This window comes from Betta splendens, chromosome 6 (genome assembly GCF_900634795.4).
Source record: "Betta splendens chromosome 6, fBetSpl5.4, whole genome shotgun sequence".
Classification (NCBI taxonomy): Eukaryota; Metazoa; Chordata; class Actinopteri; order Anabantiformes; family Osphronemidae; genus Betta; species Betta splendens.
The window spans coordinates 9,136,570-9,160,338 of record NC_040886.2 but is presented as its reverse complement, the minus strand read 5'-3'; the positions used below and the strand labels follow the sequence as shown (position 1 = coordinate 9,160,338).

At 46.1% G+C, this 23,769-nt stretch overlaps 1 non-coding gene across 1 annotated transcript in view; it reads right to left on the bottom strand.

Moving 5' to 3' along the window:
* Positions 1-239: 239 nt before the first annotated feature.
* LOC114857097 (uncharacterized) overlaps positions 240-23,769 on the bottom strand; it is a 57,610-nt gene continuing 34,080 nt past the window's right edge. The window contains exon 4 of the transcript XR_008695012.1: positions 240-2,751. This is a non-coding gene — a transcript (uncharacterized LOC114857097). The remainder of the gene's footprint in view (positions 2,752-23,769) is intronic.

Genomic DNA, 23,769 nt, shown 5'->3' with positions numbered 1-23,769 from the left:
CTGATGGAGATGAGTTTCTTCTTTTGGTGAATATATGAATAGATGCTTATGTAACTGTTACTGTAAAGTGTCTTGGGGCGTCCTGGTTTTGTCTTAAACATCCTAAACATCAAGTATTGATACAAACTTTAACATAAGGCTGTGGGTGGATCAATATGTTTTTTGCCTAAAATCCAGCAAGAACTCTTTTACCTCTAAAGCTCCAGTGGGTTTGCAGTTTTTTTCATCATTGTTTGATAGAAAAATGTTCCAAAATCTTTACTGTGTCGCGTCTGTGGAGGCCTGATGTGAATTTCAACTATTCCTAGTTAATTAAGTTCTGGAGCTTTCTCATTTATTGTAATTTTTAAATAATGACAACTTGAAGCACTGGGCCAGCGCGGCGAATTGTTGCAGATAGAGTAGAGCAGACAGCGAAAGGATTGGGTGGAGGACCGGGGAACGGTCCTTAGTCCCATAATAACAAGTCATTTAAAAGTAATATCAGCCAAGGCAGCGATGACACAACCCTGCAGGACAGTTAATTTGCCAGGAGAGTGTGTCTGTATTGATGAAATCATAAAATGGAAATTTACCACCAGGACCTCGTCGCTATTGTGTGAAGCGAGTGGTGAATAAAGCCCCATCGCGCAGAGGGAATTAAAGCAGTGTCATCCTGGGTGGTGGTCTACCACCGGTGGTCTTCTGCCCAGAAACACCACTTCCTCCACATAATCTGCATCACATGGGGCCATTAGCAGACAAAATTAACCCTTATAAACCTGCTCCCCCGCGGCGCGTGGTGCTGTTGGGCCCTTATACTTTTTTGGCCCTGAGAAAAGCCTATAATGTGTAGAATGAAGTGTACATTTACTGGCGGCGCCGTCAGTGAAGCGGGTTAAACAGCTTGCAGATGCAGGATGCGAAGCTCGTGCATCACGGGGGTAAATCCTGCAGAAAGCGACACCTTTGAATCAAAGCTCTGCATGAGAAGAATCATCACGCTTGTGTCCAATGCACTGGTCTACACTAAAAATAATAATAATAATAATCGATATTAAACTGCTTGTAATTAGGGATAGCAATTGTTTCCAGTGGATTTTGTAACAAAACACTGACATCCTGACATCCCAGCACATTTTTAACAGCAGACTCCTGGAAGCCTTGGAGAGAATCAGGAAAGTGTATGAGACTGTGTTTTGTTAAATGCCCGTTTTTAAAACCTTCCAGCTGTTCGCTGCCCCTCTGCCAACTAAGGCCATTAATAAAAAACGGTTCCAACTTGTATTGTTTAATGTGAATGTAAAACGCCTTCAGATTATACAGTAATGGCCTCAGCTGGAAACATCGCTGCGGCCCAGAGTCGAGGGGGGACAGTTGAAAGCGGTGGCTCGTTCAACAATAGCCTTTTTCCCACCATTCTCCTCATTTTTGATTCTCCTCCATGTCAATATACTCCAGGTTTTCGAGTTTATAGTGCCAGAACAATAAAATAACCAGGAGTAAGCTGATGACTTGTTACCAGAGTTTATCAACTTATTAATGCAATGGAGCAGAATTTTCCAACACAACTGTATAAATCGTGATCCTCCCCCAGACTTCGCTTCCTTGCTCTTGAACGACTGAGTTGAAGGTTTTTACAGTTGAATATGTTTTTGTCTAAAGCAGCTGCAGCAAAACCCTTTTTTTTTCAAAAACAGTCTATCAAAAACAGTCACTGTGCTTTTATTCCAGTATTATATTACTAATACCACTTCAACAATCTGCAGAAGAGACATTCAGCCCAGAGGGGGGTCGAGAACGCGATGGAGTTGGAGTAATCTCTGCACCACTAAATATCACATGAAATTAGACGCACAGCATTTTATGCAATAGAAAACAAAACTTGCAGAGCAGATGTCGGATAATATATCATGTATGTCTGGATTACAATTTACGGGGGGCGATAGTTCATTTTGTCATTTAAAATCAACATCATCATAGGACTCCTCAAAATAATGTTCCCCCTGAAGAAAAAACACTTTCAGTGTAGTTCCAGGAATCCATAACTGACATGGGAAGAGAAAAAGGCCTTGACTTTGTCTTTCTCTGACTTGTTCCAGGCCCGTTGGTAAGATAAAGGGCCACGCTGACATTTATAAATGCGTCTGGCTATATTTAGAAAATAAAAAAAGGAGGAAAAAGGGAGAGAGGAGATAAAGCCGCTGTTAGCCCTGCACACGTTTAGCGGATCTGTCCAGCAGAGAGCAGACTCATAGCAAGTGGCTTCCCCTGGTGGCAGCACAGGCCATTATCCAGTGGCTTCACTAAAACGGGCCAATTACTTCAAGATGTAAGTGTGTGTGTGTGTGTGTGTGTGTGTGTGTGTGTGTGTGTGTGTGTGTGTGTGTGTGTGTGTGTGTGTGTATGCGTATCTGTCTGTCTGTCTGTCTACAGGTGTTGCGAGTGATGATAGCTGTTCCATTATCTGGTGGCATTACTGCAGTAATGATCCATTACAAACAACCTGCATTTTTGCTCTTGTAATGCACCAAGTATAGTGTGTGTCACCTCCAGCGATCTCAGGGGTGTTTTCACAGACCATTCATAGACCACAATGAGTCATTAGTTACTCATTGGTAGCTCCATTACAAGCCATTACATTAAAAAGCTATCGCTCCCGTCTCCGTGCCGTGCACAGCTCACGCTCTCCTCCCTGTGAAAGGTCAGGTTTGGGGGATGACGTTTTTGTCCGCCTGTGGTCACACATCGGTAGCATGAATCTGTTTTGACCTGTAAGCAGAAAGACCAGTGTACAGTAAACGTAGTAAAATTTGTTTTTAGACCATGAAGCAGCTGAGTAAAACTATATATATCCATAATATCATCCCTCAAGTGTCTCTCTCTCTCTCTCTCTCTCTCTCTCTGTCGCTCTCGCTCTTGCTCTCCACCGAACACATTCAGGAATGTATCATCCGTGTACTTTGGCAGCAGATCAGCGTTAGTTGGCTGAGCTAAGTGAGCGTGGCTACAGATGGCTATCAGCCTTATCTGCTGCTAATGAGTTACATCTAGGGACTTTGGAGGATCTCATGCTCAGTCTAAACTCTGGGCCCTTTAACCTCGCTCGATCACCCAACACACCGGCCATCCGGCAGGACTCTAAACAGCTGCATCTGCTGTAAAGCACCATTTGAATATCAAAGCCGAATGGCTTGTTTGATTTCGAGTCCGTCAAAGTTTAACGGAAAACGGGCCAATAATCATCTGTGTAAACAGCAACTGTGGCCTGTTTATAGTCTGTGGTGTATCAGAGTACAAATATGCTGGAGGTTATGGTATACACAGTCATGGACAGGCTGATAATCCGAATACAATAACAAAAGAAGAAAAACACAATCTGTGGATTACATAATGAATGATAGAGTATAAACAAACATTTTACCTCTGTGGCCTTTGTTTATTATACTCTCATTCCCAAACATGCTCCTCTTCTTTACACTAGATCTAAGGTTATATGTTGTGTAATATTTATATTACATTACATGAACACAATATGTCTTTTCAGACATATTGTTATGGCTGAAAAGACCATGTAAGTAAATGATTTACATGCTCTTGGCTCATAAATGAAACATTTATAACAATATTTTCTAAACTGGCTGCTAATGTGCATTATAAAACAGTAATTTGGAAATAGTTATATATCGACCAGTAGAGTTGGATGCAACGTAGACAAAACTAAGCAGGTATTACATTCAGAGAGCACAATATGGCTTTTAAGCATTCTGAGTGCTGCTACATGTGCCAGACTATTTCTTGGCCAGGATTAGTGACTTCCTGAAGTCTCCGCTGGTTGCACTTATACCCGAGGAGCGGTAGCAGCAAATGACCCACGTAAAATGGCACATTACTGTTTTACACTTCATTTATTGAATGGACATACTAATGGTGAGCTTTAGAGGTGTAGGTAGGGAGGTTTTATTACGTCTGGACCGAGCCGGGAAAGCTGCTCCTCCTCGAATGGCTGCTCGCTCAGGCCTCACATTTGTCTTAATAACATCAGTCGTCTCACCTGAGTCGCAGGGAAAAAAGCAAATAAGTATTTTTTTCTAACTTGTCAGCCTCTTCCTATGAACCCTCAGATCCATACACCAGATGACTATACTAATAAAAACATAATAGGTAAATATTTCTCTTACATGAGGAGTATGACTAGTGTCTGTCTGTTGGGAGCCATCAGGTGTGCTGTGTGACGGGTGCTATTTATCAGTAAGGATTATTCTCTGCTCTTTCTTTCTTCTTACTGTTGCATCGCTTGGGTTTTTTTTATCCTTTGAAGGTGAACATATGAGATTAATGCAGCCTGGATCGGATGACGATCAGAAGCATGACCTCCTAATGCTGTATACTGTGATTTTGGTCAGTAGGATTTTACTCAGACACGGACACCCACACATACATGTACGGTGTCATCCAAAGTCCGAACCCGGTTCGCTGCTCAGATAGAAGCAGACGGGCTGGGTGGGCTGGGCATTACCTCTGTCCTAATCACAAGCGGAGAAACCATCACTTTTACCGCAACCACTGAATGTATTCAGAACCCAGTGTTGCAGTCACACCAGAACAAATGCCACCAGAATCCAAGCACAACATCTGTTCCAGTCAGAAAGAAAGCCGCTGCCAGAAACAGGCTCAGAAATGAAATAGCATGAAAGCAACGGTGTAAAAGAGAAATAAAAGAACGGAGGAGGCGCATGAGAAGGAAAACAAGGACGTCTGTATTACCAATTGATTTTCTCTGTTTTTTGTGGCACTCCGTGTCATTTTCCAAGCGCTTCGGCTCCCACACAGTCCTGAGCTCAGAGTCCTGGATCTAGCTTTTTCCTAGGAGATAAAACCGTGCTGACATTAAGAGGTGCTAATTGCCAGACACTGAAGTGAATTTAATAAAAGGAGAAAGGATAAATAAAAAAGGAGGATTTGACTGAATGAACATGAATTTTGACACAGGGAATGTGTGTATGTGCATAAAAAAACAGCATCAAAAGTCTTACCTAAACCTGAGAAAACATAAAAACTTAAACATGGTAAAAAAGTTGTCCTTTAAGATTTTCTGTAACAGTAAAAACACTATTAAAATACTGAAATAATACTTGCTTTAGCATTATTAAAGTATGATGTAAACGTAATGTATACAAAGTAAAAGCAGCACTGATGCTCTGTCTTCACCATCGGTGTAATGTACTCGACTCAACACCAAGTGATGAAGGATAATTGTATTCACACAACTCACATTAACACATTATCTGTGGCTGCATTGTTTCCACTGAGCAGCACAGCCACCAAGCTCTGCAGCAGCCTCCCAGTCAGCAGCTCTAGGTCCACGGGCCCCAGAGCCTCCTCTCACACTTGGCAGCCAATGTTAAAAGGCAATTACAATAGATTAAACAAAGCATTTCTAAAGGCAGGCATGTAAAATAGGCTGTTAAAGTCAGGTAAAGGTTCCTCTGGTGTCAAACTCTTTAAGTCCTCCCAACTCCTACTCCAAGGATCTAATCTACAACATATGGACATAATATGGCTGGACCGGCCAAGGACAAGGGGAAAGACACACAAACGCCCGGCGCTAATACTGGCAGCCAAGTAAATGATTGGGCAATTGGGCTAAACAGTTAATTGAGGCGACCTGTCTCTTTCTAAGAAAGCAGTTAGGATTCAAACACCTCTTCCTTTTCTGGTGCGATCCCATTGTTGGAGACACAAGAGACACAAGGGCTTGGTATAACGCTAATACTTTGCAAGGACATTTTAATATAACATGCATAAAATATTATTTTTCAAACAAGCCTCACTGATTTATAAAAGCAAATTAGCACAATTATAGAAATCAGCAGAAGTAGAGGCCATGGGCTTCAGAGTTCCTCCATGATAAAGCAACAACATGGAGCATCTGCGCTGCAAATGGCTTATCATGAATGAGAGGTGGGGGTGACCGGCTGCCAGTCAGTTCCCAGGCCGACGTACAGCATGGAGACTTGCAGACGGCACGTCAGATCTATGCATGTGGGAGCAGGCACAGGAAAAGCATGCAAACTCCACACAGAGGAGCCCCGCTGGCCGGCCGGGGCTCAAACCGCAACCCCTCAAGCCGTGGAGGGAGACGAGCTAACTGCTGCCACACCAGCAGCATCCTCTGTGCCTAATCTGCATTTCAGATTTCTTTACTTTCAAATAGCAGTGACAGTAATGCAGCGTTTCAGGTGCCGGTGTCTGTCAGAGGCATCATTTTTCATCAAGATAAGTGAAAGCGTATGTGCAGCTAAGCCTATAAACTCCCACTCTTCGAATGCTTTAGGGCAATTTCTCCCGTTTCTGGCTCCAAAGTGACGAAGTGTGTGTAGACGGCAAATGCGAGCGCCTGTGAACATGCAGCTGCAGAGTGCACTTCGGGACACATGGCCACCGTCAGGGATGCTGGCGGTGGCCGCGGGGATGGGCGCTCGCTCCGGGGTCCGGCGGAACGCCGACGAGGAGGCAGGAGCGAGTACTGGGCCGGGCCGAGCTGCCAGCGCGCCGGCTGCAGACTCCTTCAACTGGGCGCTTGACGGAATCATATTAAAAGGAAATCAAGAGCAGAAGCGTGAGCTTGAGCTCCAGAAGAAAAGAGCAGCACACCCGCCGAGTGTCAGCCTTCATCGCTTTTTTGCGGGGCGGCGACCCGGTTCTCTGGGCCTTCGGCGCTGCCACATGATATACGACGTATAGGCAGAGCGAAAGCCAGCAATTAGACTCTTTTTTTCCCAAAACGGCAGCTCGAGGAGAGGAGGCGCCGCGAGTGCACGCTTGACGAATAACGTGCTGCGATGGCCCGTGTTGTTCTCGGCGCCTCCGCCCACTGCAGCGCTTTAAATGGCATCTGTCACGCGTTGCCCTACAGCTTACACAGCGAGGTCGCGCCCTCTCCCTTCAAAGGCCCCGCTCGTCTGTAGCACTCACTGCTTCCCACAGGAGGGACCGGCGTTTTCTGCCCGGGAGCCCCGGCTGACCACCATCCATCTGCGTGCTATGCCCTCCCATGAGCGGCGCTTTCAGCACATAAAGGTTCGGGATTTACAGCATCACCAGGGCGCGGGCCTCCAAACGCATTAAATCACAGCGGGTCCGCTGTTATTCGCCGGGATGTAACTTTATTTTCAGGCAAAGTGTTCTTAATGTCAGGTGCTTTATAGTGTAAACAGGATTTAATGTGTATTCAATGATGCCAAGGTTCAGGCATACTGTATATTCTGGTGCAGTAATAATAATTAACAGTCATTTGCCACAAGCATGAATGTGATGGTTATCGCTGTAGCTGTGGGTTCAGAGCCAGAGGAAGTGTGTTTAGGACGCCGTGCAGCTCCTGAAGATAATTATCGGAGAATTTTATGTTGCAGAAGCCAAAAGGCCGAGCTAGAAAAAAAAAAAAATCAGCTTAAAAAAATCTCTCTTTGACGGAAAGTCAGTGCAGGAATCCTCAGGTTTATTGGAAAAATGTGACAGCTTTCCAAGCGGCGAAGAAGCCGTGCAGAGGAAAAGGCTGAGATGAAAATGCTGCTTTGGAAACTTTGTTCTGGAAACCTGAGAGGAGGGGCGGGCCGTCATCTGCAGGATTTGTTTACCTTTCTCTCTGTTTTTACGTGTGCGTCCCTGTGAGTGTGACCCAATGCTTTCCATGTGTGCGAGGGGAAGTCTCCAGTGTCACTTTGTCCTGATGGGATCGCCCAAACTGTCCCGAAGGAGCTGACGCCACCCTGCACCACAAGGCCCCATATCAACAAAGGAGAAGGAACCAAGGGAGGTATTTTGGACTTTCTGATTTACCACCATTTGTTCCCCGTTTTCCACAAACTCATCATTTAACAATTACTGCGCATATCCATAACCACGTTCCTTCTGTCTGCCATTAGACCTTACATACTTATGACTTCTTTATGGGTCCAATCTGTTGCCTGCAAGGACAGAAAGTGAAGCATATACAGTGACTCCACTGGTTTAGACTAAACAAACAACAGCCATCTTGTCAATTTTGTGGTTTTAACATTAGACTTTCCATGTTGTTGTCATTATATTCATCATCTTCTGATCCCCAGCTAATCCCAGAAGTCATTCGCCTCTGCTTTATACACACACACACACACACACACACACACACACACACACACACACACACACACACACACCCATACTCATCCGGAAACAGTAGTGAGGTCGGTGCTGTGGCCAAAAGAATCCAGGTCTGTGTGATGTGGAAGCTAAAGGTCTACTGTTTCAGAAAATAAACATAGCAGGATTGTCCGAGAGTAACACACACTTGCCGGCAGACAGACTCATAATATTTCCCCTTGCAGATGGCAGCTGGGAGAGTTTTCCATAGTGATAACAGAAATGTTTTCACACCCTCTGGACATATACTGTCTCCTCATTGTGGCCGGTGTCATACAGAGATTTTGCAATAGAGTGTACAGTAATGTCTGAATGGAGCAGGGACCATCTGTGACTCACCGGTAGTTTCTCAGAGACACTTATCACAGATTCCTCTCGGATTTGACACAGTTCCCCAAGAGCTGATCCATCTGTCCACAGCTCAGGCTGCAGAGAAACACCACAAACTGTGCCACAAACGCACACGTGTGATCAGCGATGCCACCATATAAACAACCTTTAAGGCTGTTCAGCTCCTAAAGTCCTGAGGAGCAGTGAGGCTGTCATTGATAAGCTGTGGAATTACAAACATTATAACACACAGAGGCCGTTTAAAGCCACAGATGTGTGACACCGCTGCGTACATTCAACAGTGACGCGTGAAGTCGGTGCCCTCCAACCTCTCTCTAGGAACATCACACTGGCCTCACTCTTCCAGCGTGAGCATTAATACTGAGCACTCTCACACAAAATGCAAATGCGCCCTCGCGAGCGCTCCAAATAAACCGCGGCACCGACGGCTCACCTCGAGGGAGCCGTTTGAGCCGGGGCCAGCGGTGACAGCGAGCTGACGATCAAATGCAGCACTGTGCCGACCCGAGGCGGTTCCGGAAGACCTGAATATGCAACGAGGACCCCTGGGGTTGAACGGGCTTCCTGTGCGTTCCACCAGACCCTGTCCCGGCAGGCTCGGAGCAGGTGGGAGGGCGGCGTTACACACACCTGAACGGCTGCATAGCTGCTTCCATAAGGGAGGGGAGAGGATCATTACCACGTTATTAGACACCTGAGAAAGCACACACACACACACACGAATGTGCAAAATTGGTGTATGTGCAACATCTGGAGGGTTTCCTTCAGTTCAAAAGGCGAGCATAACACATCAACTACTCATATGAATGTGAGGGAATAAACTAAAAGTTTATTATCTTTAACAAGTACGTGTATGTGTAACCTAATGAAGTATTGCCTGTAGAGATGAGGAAAGGATTTCCACCACTAAAGCATGAGAATAATGCCAGAAAAAAAGGCCTCTGAATTCCAAGATCAAGATAATGTGGAGATAACCACAGAGTCTGAGTCCGCCACGGCCACATCATTGCTATGTCATACATACTGCGGTAATATGTGCAAATACTACAACAGGAAACTACCGGGGTTGGTGACCAGCGCTGGTCTGGCTCTCAGTTCCGACCCTGAGGACACAGAACGTGCTGTTATTCTTCCCCGTAACAAATGGGGGATTGGAAAACTGACTGCGAGCAGCTGAGCGGATAGAAAAACAGCAGAGGCCTCTCGCCCCGAGCTCCTGAGGCGGTGCTGTCATCGATCTGGCGTCAAGATTGACACGTTTCAATACTCAACGCCATCCGATAGTTTTCCTAGGAACAGTTCTTACAGAGACGACCTGTTCCTTTTACATGTAAACAACGGAAAAAGCCCAATGCCATTTATCGCCCTCAGTTTCTCCTCAGAGTTCAAAGTCAAACAGTAAAGAGCAGCGAAGGCTCCGTATTACGATATAACGTCATGTGGTGCAAAGAGCTTTTTACTGCAACACTTACACTCCACCAAAATAAGGTCATGTCACTACTGTGCCTCGTGGGACCCAAAGACATTTGGAGGTCTCGCCTCTGTGGAACTGTGACGGGCCTTTAGCATCAAAATGGTTCCACTCATAATGAGAAACACCAGTTGAAGCAGTGCCACAAACATTGTCGCTTGGGTGGAATGTGTCTCTGTGTGACAGCGTTTAGGTTCAGGCCAAATCACGGCAGCTCCCTCTTCTCAACATTTAACAAGGGACCTAATGAAGGTGCACAAAGTAGAAATTAAAAATAGACAATCACAGGCAAAAGTGGAGGAATATAGAAAACAGTCCTAATTAGGCCTTTTGTTGAGTAGAGCAGAATTGTAAAAGTTATGAATTTCTTGTTTTCATTGACAAGTCAGAAACTGAAAAGCTCCATTAATCTGCTAATTATACTGTAGTAGCAGTAGTAGTTGCTGCATACACTTCCATATTTCTTAATGTTTTAACAATGAGCTCGGTTATAATAAATCACCCGGTGTCGTTTTCAGTGCTTATAATACAGAGTGCGACGACATGGTCGAGCTACGATCCTATCGTGGAATGAATTGCACGGTCTGAGCTGAGCCGAAGAGGACTTTGCCACATTTCATTAACCTCACATTGAGCCGAGCGGGTCTGATGAAGTCATACATTCTCCATTTTGTCTTAATTTAAAGGACTTTCACCATCGTACACAGGTCATCAATCACGTTTGCTCAGGCAGCCCCAAAGAACACACTCCTGTATCCAGGGCGAGGCCAGGATACAGGACGATGTGTTCTCACACAATCCTCCAATAATGCACACGAACATCGCTCAGGCAAAATGTGTCAGTCGGGTGAGAACCACTCAGTCACTCTGTTGACAATGAAAAGGTCCCCAAGCCGAAAAAAAAGAGGGGCCCGATGCTGCTCAATCAATATTCACCAGAGCATGAGGAAGACGTTGGAGAGAATGTGAAAAAAACAGATCAACCAGAAGAAAACACAAGACATCCGAGAAGGAACAGAGTGGAAGCTAAAACCTGCCCCTAGAGGAATAAAAGAGGAGTAAAAACCCTGAGTCGGTGCCGGAGGGGATTTAGAAATTAATGTGGGAATAGACCTGTGATTCCTGATGACATCTATAAATTGAAGCGGAGTGTGGTTCGAACTGGCAGCTAATCAAGCCTGTTGAGAACAGGGAACGCCGTTAGACAGCAAGATAACTGTGGGCTTCAGAGTGCAGGACCCTGTCAGGCCCTTTAGAGTCAACATATCACTCACTGTGAGCAGGAAATGCCTCCTTACAGCAATCCATTTCAAGGCATTCACCGGACTTGTCCACTTAATGAACTGTCCAATCTGCGGCCAGGCCCCAGACCCACTTTCATCATAATTTCCTTCCCTCAATGCCCCATAAAAATCTAGCGACCAGAGTTGCTCGTTTTTAATAATAACTCAGAATGGGAGCCCGACAACAAAGATAGATCCCTGTGTTTTTGTAGGAGAACAAATGCGGCGGCTGGAGAATCCCACCACCCGCTATTTTAATTTGAAATCTCCACCGCAGCACTACGGTGCCTTTCTAGCGCTAACATGAGTTGGATGGCGGCCCAGAAGCATTACGACAGGCTTTGCATTCAGAACCGCAAAGAAATATTGGAGGACGAGGGCCGTGCTTTCGCTGTTGTATCAAAGAAATATCACTCCCGGTGCTGGCGAGACTCATGGCAGGTCTTCAGTCTGGAGTTCAGGTCCTGCTCTATAAAATAGCAGTTTTCATTAGATCAATATTACACAAGTTCTGGCAAACAAGAGCGTATGTACAGTAGAACAGTCACTGAGCTCACCACTGTTCTCACTGCGCTATTCATCACCGCCATTGTTTTTAATAACAGCGAACGGGGCCTCGGCTGTAATAAAGTGGCCGGTGGCACCGCGGGGCCGCGGGGCCAAAGGAATTACGACTTGTTCCTTAACCGCGGTCCATAAACATTAGACGTGTTTTCGTTTAGTTGAGGAAATGCTGTTTTCGCGTTGTCCTTCCATCAAAAATACATATGTTCTTAGAATCGCATTGGAAGAATGAGAGAATGGCGACTAGCGTGAGAGTGTGCGTAGTGAGCAAAAACAAGCGGGTCCAAGCGCTTCCGCGGTGTTAATTGGGTGCTAACAATGTTCCCTGATTGTTGTTGCAGTAAAATGTCTCATAAACGTCACATAGGAGAATGGTATATATCTGTACACAAGTCCCAGCTCCTGATAGAAACCCGGCCTCGCTCACAGAGGTGCTGCTGGGAACGGTGCGCGAGGGCGGGACATGGAGGCGAGTCACAAGCTACGTGTTTACATGTAGCTGTCACGGGAACGCTACAGTATTTTAGCATTGTTTACGTATAAGCAGAATTGTGTCTGCGATACAAGGAGCAAAAAAAAAAAAAAAAAAAAAGGAGCACGCGGGTTCGCCACAGGGAAACAAAAGGCACATTAAGCGCGCCGAGGGCGACGCTGAATCTGGTTTGGCTTACTGCACACTTTAAAAATTAGTTCCATCATAAAGCTGGACTCACACATTAACTTTTACAGCTTCCAATTTCTGGATTAAATTGCAGGAGACGTGAGCGCAACGTTGTTGCTCTTACGAAGCGCAGACACAGCGGCTGGAAAAAGGAGTCCAGCGTGTTGTCGGAGGTTTCCGACGGACTGGGCCGCTGGGACGGCGCAGACAAAGGCCCGGGTGCGACGGAAAGCTCGCTCCGGCGTGCAACAAAGCGCGCTCTGTGGATTTCTCCAAAAGAATATTAGCTGCATTCCTCCAGAATCAACCGCTGGCTTTGTGGACACATAGGCAGATCAATAAAAGACACTGCCGGAGGACTTTTCCAAGCCTCTGGTGAAAAGGGCGGATTAGGACCCGAGGGGAGCGGGGAGCGATGGCGCTGATGACAATGATGCTGCGGTGGCGGAAGGACAGCGAGCAGCCCCAGACTAACCCTCATCAATGTGGTAGCAATCAGCTGTGGTGCTGGAGAAAAATGGAGCTGAAGGAAAAATGACCCCCCCCCCCCCCCCCCCCCCCCCCCCCCCCCCACCCCCGCCCCATGTTTTTCCCCACTGCTCCCACCTCGTCCCACGTCCGATGCGCAGATCGTCCGCTCGGAGCTCGCTGTAACGCAGCTCCTCTGGGCAGAGGGACAGAGGCAGACATGGCCGCGGTGGAGGCGGCTGGCAGGAACAGGACACCACAGTGTTCATCCCAAACCTCGCGCTCTTCCTGTTTCCTCCTCCGAGCCCACACCGCAAATCTAAATAATCCTTAGAGACGACAAAAAAAAAAAAAAATGGATGTGCTATTTATTCTGTGAATATCCAGGATGATAAACAGAGCTATTCTCGTGGTGATTCATGCCTCAAAGGCTACTTCCTGCCTGGTGTCGTTCCCGAAGCCCAAGGTAACTGAGGTTTTCACGTTATGGTGATGAAAACCTCCACGATGACTTATGGCAGCACTCCGTGAAACCTGCCAGGGTTCAGATCAAGGAGTCGCACCGCTGCAGAAGACACGCTCCCGCCCACAGACGCACACAGTGCTGGACTCGAGACACAGGGTGAGTCAAATCACGCGCAATATTAATTATAATTCCAAGCTATTTGCACGCAGCGAATGGAGTTTGTGCAGCACAGTTTTCAGCAGAGCGATTTTAAACGGGGGAAAGCAAACAGCGAGCGCTCCAGGCCCTGGGCCGGCGCTGCTGTGTGTCTGTCCTTAACGCTCAACAACCATCAACAGACTGGGCTGCAGATTGCAGAACCAGTGAGTTATGCCTTCACCGCACTGATGTCACCGTTTAATAGCACGCCGTTTACTGAATTCGGAACTTTTCCTCGCGGGTCGTCTCATCAGCGAACGGGGGGGGACGCACCGCCGTCCGTCGGATTTCTCCACAATCAGCAGAACCGGAGCTGAGTTCGTACTGAAGGTAACGAGCAAATGAGAAGCAGAGCCGCCGCGTCGTTGCGTTCTCTATTCACGAAAACGAACTGAAGCAAATTGCAGCTTAGACCAAAAAAGTGTGAGTAAATAAAAAGCAGAAGTCGCTGGTTTTCCTGTCTGACGGGATTGAATAGGAAGCCTCGTGATCCTTCCCTTCTTTTCGCACCATCTCTTTCTTCTCCGGGTTCTGACTCCAACTCTCTGACTCATTCTACATTACAAGGCCCAGGTCTGGCGTCAGACAAAGCACTAAGTCAAAATGCCTTAATCAAATAAGCCCTCAAAAGTAAGTAAACGCCGCGTCTGACGCTCCGCTGTCTCCCAGACTCGTCTCAACCTCTGCGATGTTTGCCTCTACTGCAAAGACAAGCATGCACCGCAGCAGAACACGAGCCCTTCTGGGCCGCATGAAGGGTTGGAAGCTTTCAAACCAGGAATTATGTCCTATTTTGTTTTCTATAAATAAAAAAGACTAAAGCAAATGTCCTCTACGCAATCAGCTTTTGTGCGTGCAACCATGTGAATGATCCAATTTATGATACACAAAAGAGCAGGACACATAAAAACAATGCTGCTACGCCGTCTGTTTTCACAGTACAGGAACAGCCTAATGAGCTGATGTACCTGTGACAGAGGTCGTGCAGATTAAATATCTTAAGTAGTCTCTGCCTCCCCTTTCTGGACTCAGCCCTGACGCCATCTGCCCTGAGCCTGACCCCCCCCCTGCTCGCTGCCCCCTCTGACCACCTCGACTGCCACAGCTACTTCAGGACGCGGCACATCCAACCATCAAACGGGGGAAACCGCCTTTACATTACCATACTTTCTAATTGCTGACATTTTTCAAGCTGACAGTTGTGGAGATGAAGTGTGGGAGTGAGGACTGTCCCGGCTTAGCTTGCTGCTTTCCAGGCCCGCCGGGCTGTCGATTATTTCCCCGATGGCCTTTTAAGAGAGGCTCATCCATCACTGTCCGACGGCATCTGTCTCTCTCTAACCTCTCTGGCCTGATATGAAATAATATTTTTAAAAAGCCACGTCTGTCACTGTCACGGGCGGCTCCTCCCACTGGGCGGCGGGACGTCGTGGGCAGTGAAGGGTGTCACTCTAAGTAATTTAGTGTGTGTGTGTGTGTGTGTGTGTGTGTGTGTATGTGTGTGTGTGTGTGTGTGTGTGTGCATTTATGTGCAAAAAAAATCACCACACCGTCGTTTGAGTGACACCTCAGACAGAACCAAGGCACTGACTGTCACTGAAATACCTCTCCTTGGCTGCTGAGCTATGCGAGCTTAGGAGTCCCTCTCTGGATTGCGCGATGAGAAGTGATGAAAGGCCTGAAAATGAAAACCCCAATAACGCAGAGCTGCACTTGCGTATTGCTCATTGCCGCTGTGTGTACGCACCGTAGGGCGCCCGAGGACCTCATTCATGCCTTTAGGGCTTCAGCTGCAGCTCCTGAACAACCAAATGATACTGATAATCCCTCTTTACAATCCTCATCTCCGCCACAATACCTGACTATTATATCCAAACGATGCATGCAGTGTGTGAGCGCGCTGGGCTTAGCGGCTCTGACTCAGCCCATGTGTTCCGCTGTGTTTATTTTCCTTTTACGACTTCTGCTCGCGTTGACAGTGTGGCCACATGTGCACATCTGCATTCTTGTGTACTCCGGGAGCCGCGTGCATCCCGCTCCTGCAGCTTCGCCCTCAGTGGCTGCTCGAGGCCTCGTACACATACAGCACTACAGATCCCCTGCGCTGCATTCGAGGCCTCCTCCGTGCCGTCTGAGTCGGGTCCTGCTTAGAACAGACAGGCAGGGTTCACTGTTTGCCAAGCTGGCATGCTCCCTGGGATAATGAGAGACTATGCATGGGTTTGGATTGTTGATTAAGGATTATTCAGCAACACAAACAAGCTACTGTTCGGCCATGTGTGCACACGCACATGTGAAGTGTTCTGGGCACGCAGAAATGTGGGGATAAATGTCCTGAGAACATAGATGTTTCTCATTTCTATGAGCCTGAGCAGCGGATCGCAGGCTGGCATCCCCTCAGGTCTACTCTCTTTGTTTTTGGCCTTGCTGACACAAGTGATAGCACAGGCTGCCTGTGTCCTGGTGCCATTTACAAGGAACTTTACAAGGCAATATGGGATTCGTTCCTGCTTACGTAAACTGTTCTAACTTTACAAAATGCCAATACTGCACAAATTATAGACGTGAGGAGGTCTTATGTACAGTATCCAGCGCCACACCAGCCAGTTAGCTTCTCTTTTCACTTTAATTCTTTCCTTACGCCTGTTTGTGCCTTGGCAATCGTGATACAAAACAACCAGGATTTGAGCATTAGTATCCATGTTTTACACAGTTTTACACGCTGAAGTTGTTGTTGCTATAAATATTTTAGTTCATGAATAAAAAGCTGGCCAACCTGCTCGTTTAAAAATTTAATTTAAAAAAAGGCCAAAACGCAGCGAAGAGACCTGAATCATCCGGATTCCAATTAATTTTTATGCTAGGAATAAGACTCACCGCTGCGATGTGGCTGCAGTGTTTTCACAGCTTACAGCAACTGGTGCTGTGTAAAAACACAGGTTGCTACATGAAGGTGCCACCCAGAGAAAAGACATAAACCAAACTGTAACTGACACAAAAATGTCTGCCTGCTGCTGGGGATTACTGCCGACCGGGCCACACCGGCTCTATTTATCAAACAGTTCCAGCAGCACATATACAGCATTAATCAGAGAGGGGGAAAATGCAATTACAAAAATCTGTTGTTGCTGCTTTACTACCATGACAAATAAATGGTAATTTACTTGAAGACCCTATTTTGATGGAGAAGCCCAGGTATAATTGCAAGTTGTTTAGTTAGCGCTGTTTTCCTTTGCGCTAATGATCACAAAATGCCAGCATGTGCTAGCGATTACAATTGCAATTATGATTAATAACAATTACAATTAGACATCAATGGTGGAATGTCAGCTGGAATCAAAAAACGTGGGATGAGGTTCTTGTGAGCTATTGAGGCCAAGTCAACAATGCATGTATCTAACATTTAGCTGGTTTCTTTTTACGTCTTCCTTTATACGTTCACAAAGCAGAAGAAACACAAATGCCAATAGTTCATATTTTAGTTTTCCTTTTACAGTATTAAAGTAAAGTCTGCATGTTTCTACGCAACTAATCTGCAGTCACAAATGACTTAATCCCTCAATATGTTGACAATTAAAGTGAATTGCAAATTGAGCTGATGAATTTGTTTACTTTGATTTTAACAGGATTGGAGCTACACTGATATGAGCTAAATAACTGGACAGATGCAGCTGTGCGTCAATGACTGAAGTCGAACCCAGTCTTTATGCATTTAACACCTTCAGCTGAGTTAACTAACCACGATAGATTATTTCAAGGCAACCTACTGTCAGTAATTCCAGGTCGGTGTGGCAGGTGTGATGAGTCTGGCTGAAATTCAGCTGAAAGGTTTGCCAGTCAGTTGCAATTGTGTATTTCATGCTGCTGTCTGCTTTGGCTTTGTGAAAGATAATAAATTGTGCAAAATTCCCTTAGCAGGATATCTGTTGTTATAATCAGTGGCAACTGTGCTTCTAAGACGTTCCCCACAATAAATGTTGTCCACTTTTCAATAAAAACAAATGGGCTTGAAGTTGTTGTCGGCCGTTTACAAACTTCTTGATTACCAAAAAACCCGTTATTTATTCCTATGGAAATGAAACAGTCGACTTTTAGCGGCTGACATCTGTTAAGCACTCCACTCGGACCATCTGCCAAAATGAGGCCTACATGCCTGCCAGAATCAATCAACATGAATTTCGTTGAGACATTCAAAGCGGAGGCCCAACAGGACGCAGCATGGGTCCCTACTGACAGGTCTGGCTGACGTGATCCACAAGGTCAATAGAGAAACGCGTTCGGAAGATCAGCGTAAGATGTGACATACCGCAAAGCGTCAGCAGGCCGCTGTCAGCCAGATCCCACCACGGCGGAGCGTACAGTGGGGAGAGGTGGGCTTACTCTGCAATAAATACCCCTCATATTAGTCATATACTGTTACACTGACTGTGTTTCATACTGGGACATTTTCCTCTTCCTTGTTTCCATGACTGTCATTGCTGCCCCACATTTCATTATGGCGTGTTTACTTAGGTGTGATATTTCCAGACCTGTGGCATTTTTAGTGACCGGCCTCCCATAAAACACGTGTTGATACAATGTTTGTGCCAAGAGTTAGGTTTGTACCTCTGGCTGCCGTGATAATTCTGACACAAGCAAAGACAGAGTTGGGTCAAACTATATAGAACTACAGTTACAAAAAGCCCAGCTTCCTCACAGGACACTGAGTGTGAGGAGTCATTTTAAGAACCCCCAGGGTTATTTGACTGGAAGAGCTGGAGGTCAACAGATTCATCGGGTCACAGTTTTTGTTGCATCTGCATTGGACGTCTACTCTGGCACCAGCATCCAGCATAAATGAAATGAAAAGGTACAAAAAATAAAGCCAGAGGTGCAAATGTGCCGATGAAATAATTTTCTAATATTGCTGAAATGCAACTGGAAAATCCGAACCATACATGCCAAAAACACAGGTCCTGCACAGACCTGACACACAACTGCCGACGTTGGAGTCTGCCCTAGGAGAGGAGCTCCGTCTGTGCGGCGCTCTAAAGCTCCAAAGGGAACCTGCCAACGCGGGGCGGGAGGAGACCAAGCAAACAGAGCGGTCCGAGGAACTGGGACAGCAGCATCATTATGAACCCTCGGGATAAATAAAACCCCCAGCCTTAATGCAAAACGGTGTAACCTGGTCGGAGCCAGCCAAGTCTTGTCAAGCGGGCCTCAGATAGCACAGCCGGCAGCACCCGACACCTCAACAAGTCCACAGGAAATCCAGATAAATACATAAATAAATAGGAGTGTTGTAGTTGGCAGGCCCACGTTGTTTGAGTATACCGCTGTGTATTTGGACTGCCACGTGAAGGTCCCTGCTCTGCTGGACGTCCAGTGTGTATACGGGCCTTTCACAGGACCAAACCCGCGATGAACACGGGGCCGGTGATGAGGAAAGCAATTAAGGCGAACTGGATCGCACCGAACGCTCGACGTTTCGCTGGCAAAAAAGATTTAACATGAAGCATCATTCAACAGTCTTCACCCACCTTGTTTCCATTTATGTGAACAAACAACCTCAATTTTATCTGTATACAGACACCAGCTGAAGGACAACGCTGCAGAGACAGAGCCCTGATCTCATCACACAGTAGCATTTCAGGGTTTTATCTCTGCAGCTCAACTTCAATCCGATGTTTAATCTTGTGGTCCTAAAACTAGATAATTGCAACATTTTAAACAAATCAGACAGAAGTGCACCCAAGCTTAAATGCAGCTTCATCAAAGGATGCCTGTTGAGCTGCCTGCATCGGATCCCTCCCTAGAACTTATATGTTTATATGACTCATCCAAGCCAAAGCACTGGATCCCAGACAGTTGTCGTATTAATAAATATCAGGGCATTCCAGTTCACTGACCCATCAGATGAATTAATAATCCTAAAGGTTAAAGTACTTGTTCCTCGCACAATTACTGGAAATTAAACCTCGTGGTTGAGGTCATACTTGTGCAGAATGGGGAAAATATTCACAAACCACAATATGCGATTTGGGCAAATTTAATTTTGTTTGTTCAATTCAAAGGATTAAATTCTGATTTGAAAAGCGTCTGTCTTTCCAAAGAGAATGTCCCGCATTCTTATATTTTATAAAATGTGTTCGTAAAACGATGAAATAGTTCCAAAAGAAGAAGAAAAAAAGTTTTTCAATGCTGAGAATAACAGACGAAAACTAGAAGATATAACTGAAAATGCCTGTAGAGCTGCGTTTGAGTTTAGCTAAAATGGCTTTGTTTTGTGAACTGATGGCAGCGTTCTCATAGAACCTTTTATCCACCACCTTGTTGTGTTTCCCTTCATTTCGGTGCCCGATGTATAACCCTCCAAAAAATAAAACTATACAAAAAAACACACTCTTCTGTTTTATTCTTAGTCTCTGCCAAAGCTCTGCAGAGGAGGAGAAGGGGGGCAAGAAATCCCCTTGTGAAAGACAGCTGAGACCTGGGACATGTTTTGAATTTGGACACTAATGTTGGCTTTTTATGGCCCTTCTGTAATATGTTTTATGTGTTTCCCAAACACTGGAATGGGGCTCGCATCCCTCTACCCCCTCCACATCCATCTCGTACTTCAAATGGAGAAGCTGCATGTCAACGCGCCCTGGGTCCCCTGCACTTTGTCCTCCTCACAGCAAAAGCCGTGTGGTTCAATATAAAGCGCTACGAGGAGCGGGGAAGTTGAACGGATAATGTAAGACGAGACATAAAAACCGAGGCGAGCAGAGCGTGCGGCATAAATCCTCCCGTTTATAAGAGGAGGGGAGATGCTGTGAAGAGTAAATTGGAGAATGGGGGAGAAAGAGTCGACTGACTGGATCCAATGTGTCGTCCAGGTCTCTAATCCCTGTTCCTTTATTTTGCAACGGCGCATATTTGTGCACATGAACAGGAATATTTGATTTCCAATCATGGCTGGAAAGACAAAGGAATGACTTAACCATGTCCATTTCATCATAGTCATTCATATGACACAATGTTGGTATTGGTCTAGTACAAGTGTAATGACAATAACTGTCTTTCGCTCAAGAATCGTACTAAATATTGCTATAATTTATCATTATTGGAATAAACCAAAAACACATCCTTCAAAAAACTTGGGACCACAAACACATAAACATTGTGCAAATAATATGACAGTTAAGGGGCAACTCTTTTCCTGTCTCATCTTTCTCTCCTGGTGAGAACAGGCTCCTCTCACAATGGCTAAATTAATCGTGAACATATGTTCGGAGGGGGGGGGGTCACTGTCTTTCAGTGGCTGCAATTTAGGATTAGTGGAAACAGTCGTATGGAAACAGCTCTGCTCTCACTACGCATTTCACTTGACCCCCACCTCTTCCCAACCCCCCCCCCCCCCCCCCCCCCCCCCCCCATTCATTTCCCCTCAAATCACCAGTTTGAGTCATCAGCCCCAGGCCCCATTCTACAAGGTCGATGAGATTTCTCCGCTGGGAGGAGCGTAAACAGGACAGACACACAAATGAGGTGAGGGAGAGGTGAGAGATGAGTCTCTACAGGCTGGAGAGTCACAGCAGTGACAACACACTGTGTTCTCTGCCCTCGTGACTGTGATCGGCTCCACGGACACATGTGGAGCATGATATCATGCTAATCCCCCGCAATCTGGGCTACTGTCATGGAGGTATGAAAATCTGCCAAGGACATGTGAGAACTGACACTAAACCAGAACAAATAAACTGCACCGTAAGTTTTTCCCCTACCGCAGGAACTGAGAGGGGGGAAAAAAAAGAGAAAAATGGAGTGTGCAGAGAAAAGCTACAGAGGTTTAAAGGGGAGAAAAGCCCTCAGCACGCGGCCGAGAGTGTGCCTCGCATGCAATCGCCTCCCACCCACAAAGCTCGTCTCCAGCGCGCTGGGCCAGGATGAAGGGGAATGGGGCTGACGCCAGCGCTGAAGGTAAACAGAAAGAGACCGCGATAACGAAGATGCCCAGACGTGATGACAGATCAGGACCATTTATCAGCCACAGGAAGGTGAGACTTAGGGGCAAAGTATAAATAGATATATAACTATTTAGCTTCAAAAACTAAGGCACAGAGAAAATCCACCCCATATCCATGCATCCTAATGGGATATAATAGTGGCGGTCGCCTCACATGATGTTCCCTCTGGAAACCCTGGTGTATCCTGCCTGTCAAGCAGAGACAGCTGGGACAGGCTCCAGCCCCCGCTTACAAGGATAGCAGGTTCCAATAAGGCAGGAATGTATGGATGCATCTGGATGTGGAGTACAGCTGATTCGCCATGAGTGGAAAGAAAAGTTAGCATTCGACACAGCCTGGAAGAGAAAGTCAATGAAGCCGGTGGCGAGATGTCCAGGAAACGTCTCTATAGGAGAAACCTATTACAAACCTGACTGGTTGCACATGAGCCGAGTGCGGCCAAACGCTGGCGAGCTGCGGAGGCAGGGGAAAAAGTAATTAGATGACAGTCTATGGTGACAGCAGAGAGGGTAGATTCAGGGCCCTGTGTGTGCGACCGTGGACAGTAGGAGCAGCAGGCCCACGTCTGACCTCAGCCGCCGATACAGAAATTACCCCACCAATTACCCGGACGCATTCCCCCGGTGCTCCGAACGCTCGGCAGCCGGGCTTTACAACCTTCGGAAACTTTCTGCGTTGTTTTACTGCGGTGACCTCACTTCACTTAGCGTTGCACTGCGGCTCTGCTGGGAAGAGGGACTGCTACTTGTCATAACCCAAAAACATGATGTCAGGGAAATATATCGAAATACAAGTGCGCTACTACTGAGTCGTAATGGGTCAGGCGTGGGTCGTAATGTTTGTGCCTGCGGGAGGCAGGAGATATCTGAGTGAGGGGGGGGTGTTAGCACCCAAAGGAAGGATGAGAAACAGCAAGGTCATCTATAAATTAATAAAATCATAAACATATTGTAAGTATAGAGAAATTAAAAATATAAACATTACTCAGATAGGTCTTTTTTGAATTGAGAAGGTTATAAATCTATTCATTTCTGTGCTACGCTCCTCAGAAACACTCTATCTGACTCCTTTGGTCTCGAAGCGTTTCCTGACCATCACTAATATGAAAATACACAATCAAATTACAGGGACTTCTGTACACTCCACACAAACAGAGCGTCGACTGCCAAGACCAGGCGAAGTTAAACAGGTAATGGTTCCTGGCAAACTCCAAGCCATGCTTCCCCTGCAGGCCAAACACAATGGTCTAATGTAAACCGACTTTCACGGCTAATCAAATGCCTCCGCGTCAGCGCTGGAGAACGGCGGAGATTTATATATTTGTAAAATCATACATGACATCAGCTCCTGGATCATATAGAGCCCGAGAGCCAAACTGAAATTAGTCGACGCGCTGTAGACCACAATTAAGGTTAATTAAATTAAACCACATTTGTTAACTACACTAATGATGAGTGGAACAAATGTTATAGATGGAGAAATGTAAATAAATTGTGCTAATGGTTGCAGGAGCCTCACATTTAAGAGAGGATTAAAACATAGTAAACTTCACACATGCAGTTTACATTGTACAGACACAACATTGGCTGTGACTATTATCAAACTTGAAAATCATGTTGGAAATCAAGATATTCACTCAGCAGACGCTGAGTATAATATAATAGAAGTATCAGATTTATTTTGCACAGGCAACAGAGAACCATTAATAATCCCACTCCATCCCAGTGAAACCACATGGGCTCACAGGACCAGCTCCAGCAGGCAAATTATTACCATGAGTCCTCATGTGCCTACAGGAAAGGAAAAGCCGAGGAAAGACACAGGGCAGGTCGGCTGTTGTGGTTGGAGCCCCGAAAACACTAAAAAACGAAAAATGTGCAACGAGCAGGAATTCACTTCTGTGTTTTTGACCAAATCACCATGCAAATGTGAAACAGAAACATAAACATCGCAGCCGAGACTGAGAACAGGCAGCAGCTCGTGATAAGACATACATACATACATACATCCGACAACCCAAAGGAGCGCCTGATCAGGCTTTTAATACATCCGCACATGTATGCGTGCATGAGGATTTATGTGAATGCATGAGCGCAAGAATAATAGTTCAGTTCGTCCACTGCAGTGAAACAGGCCAGTGATGTATCGCG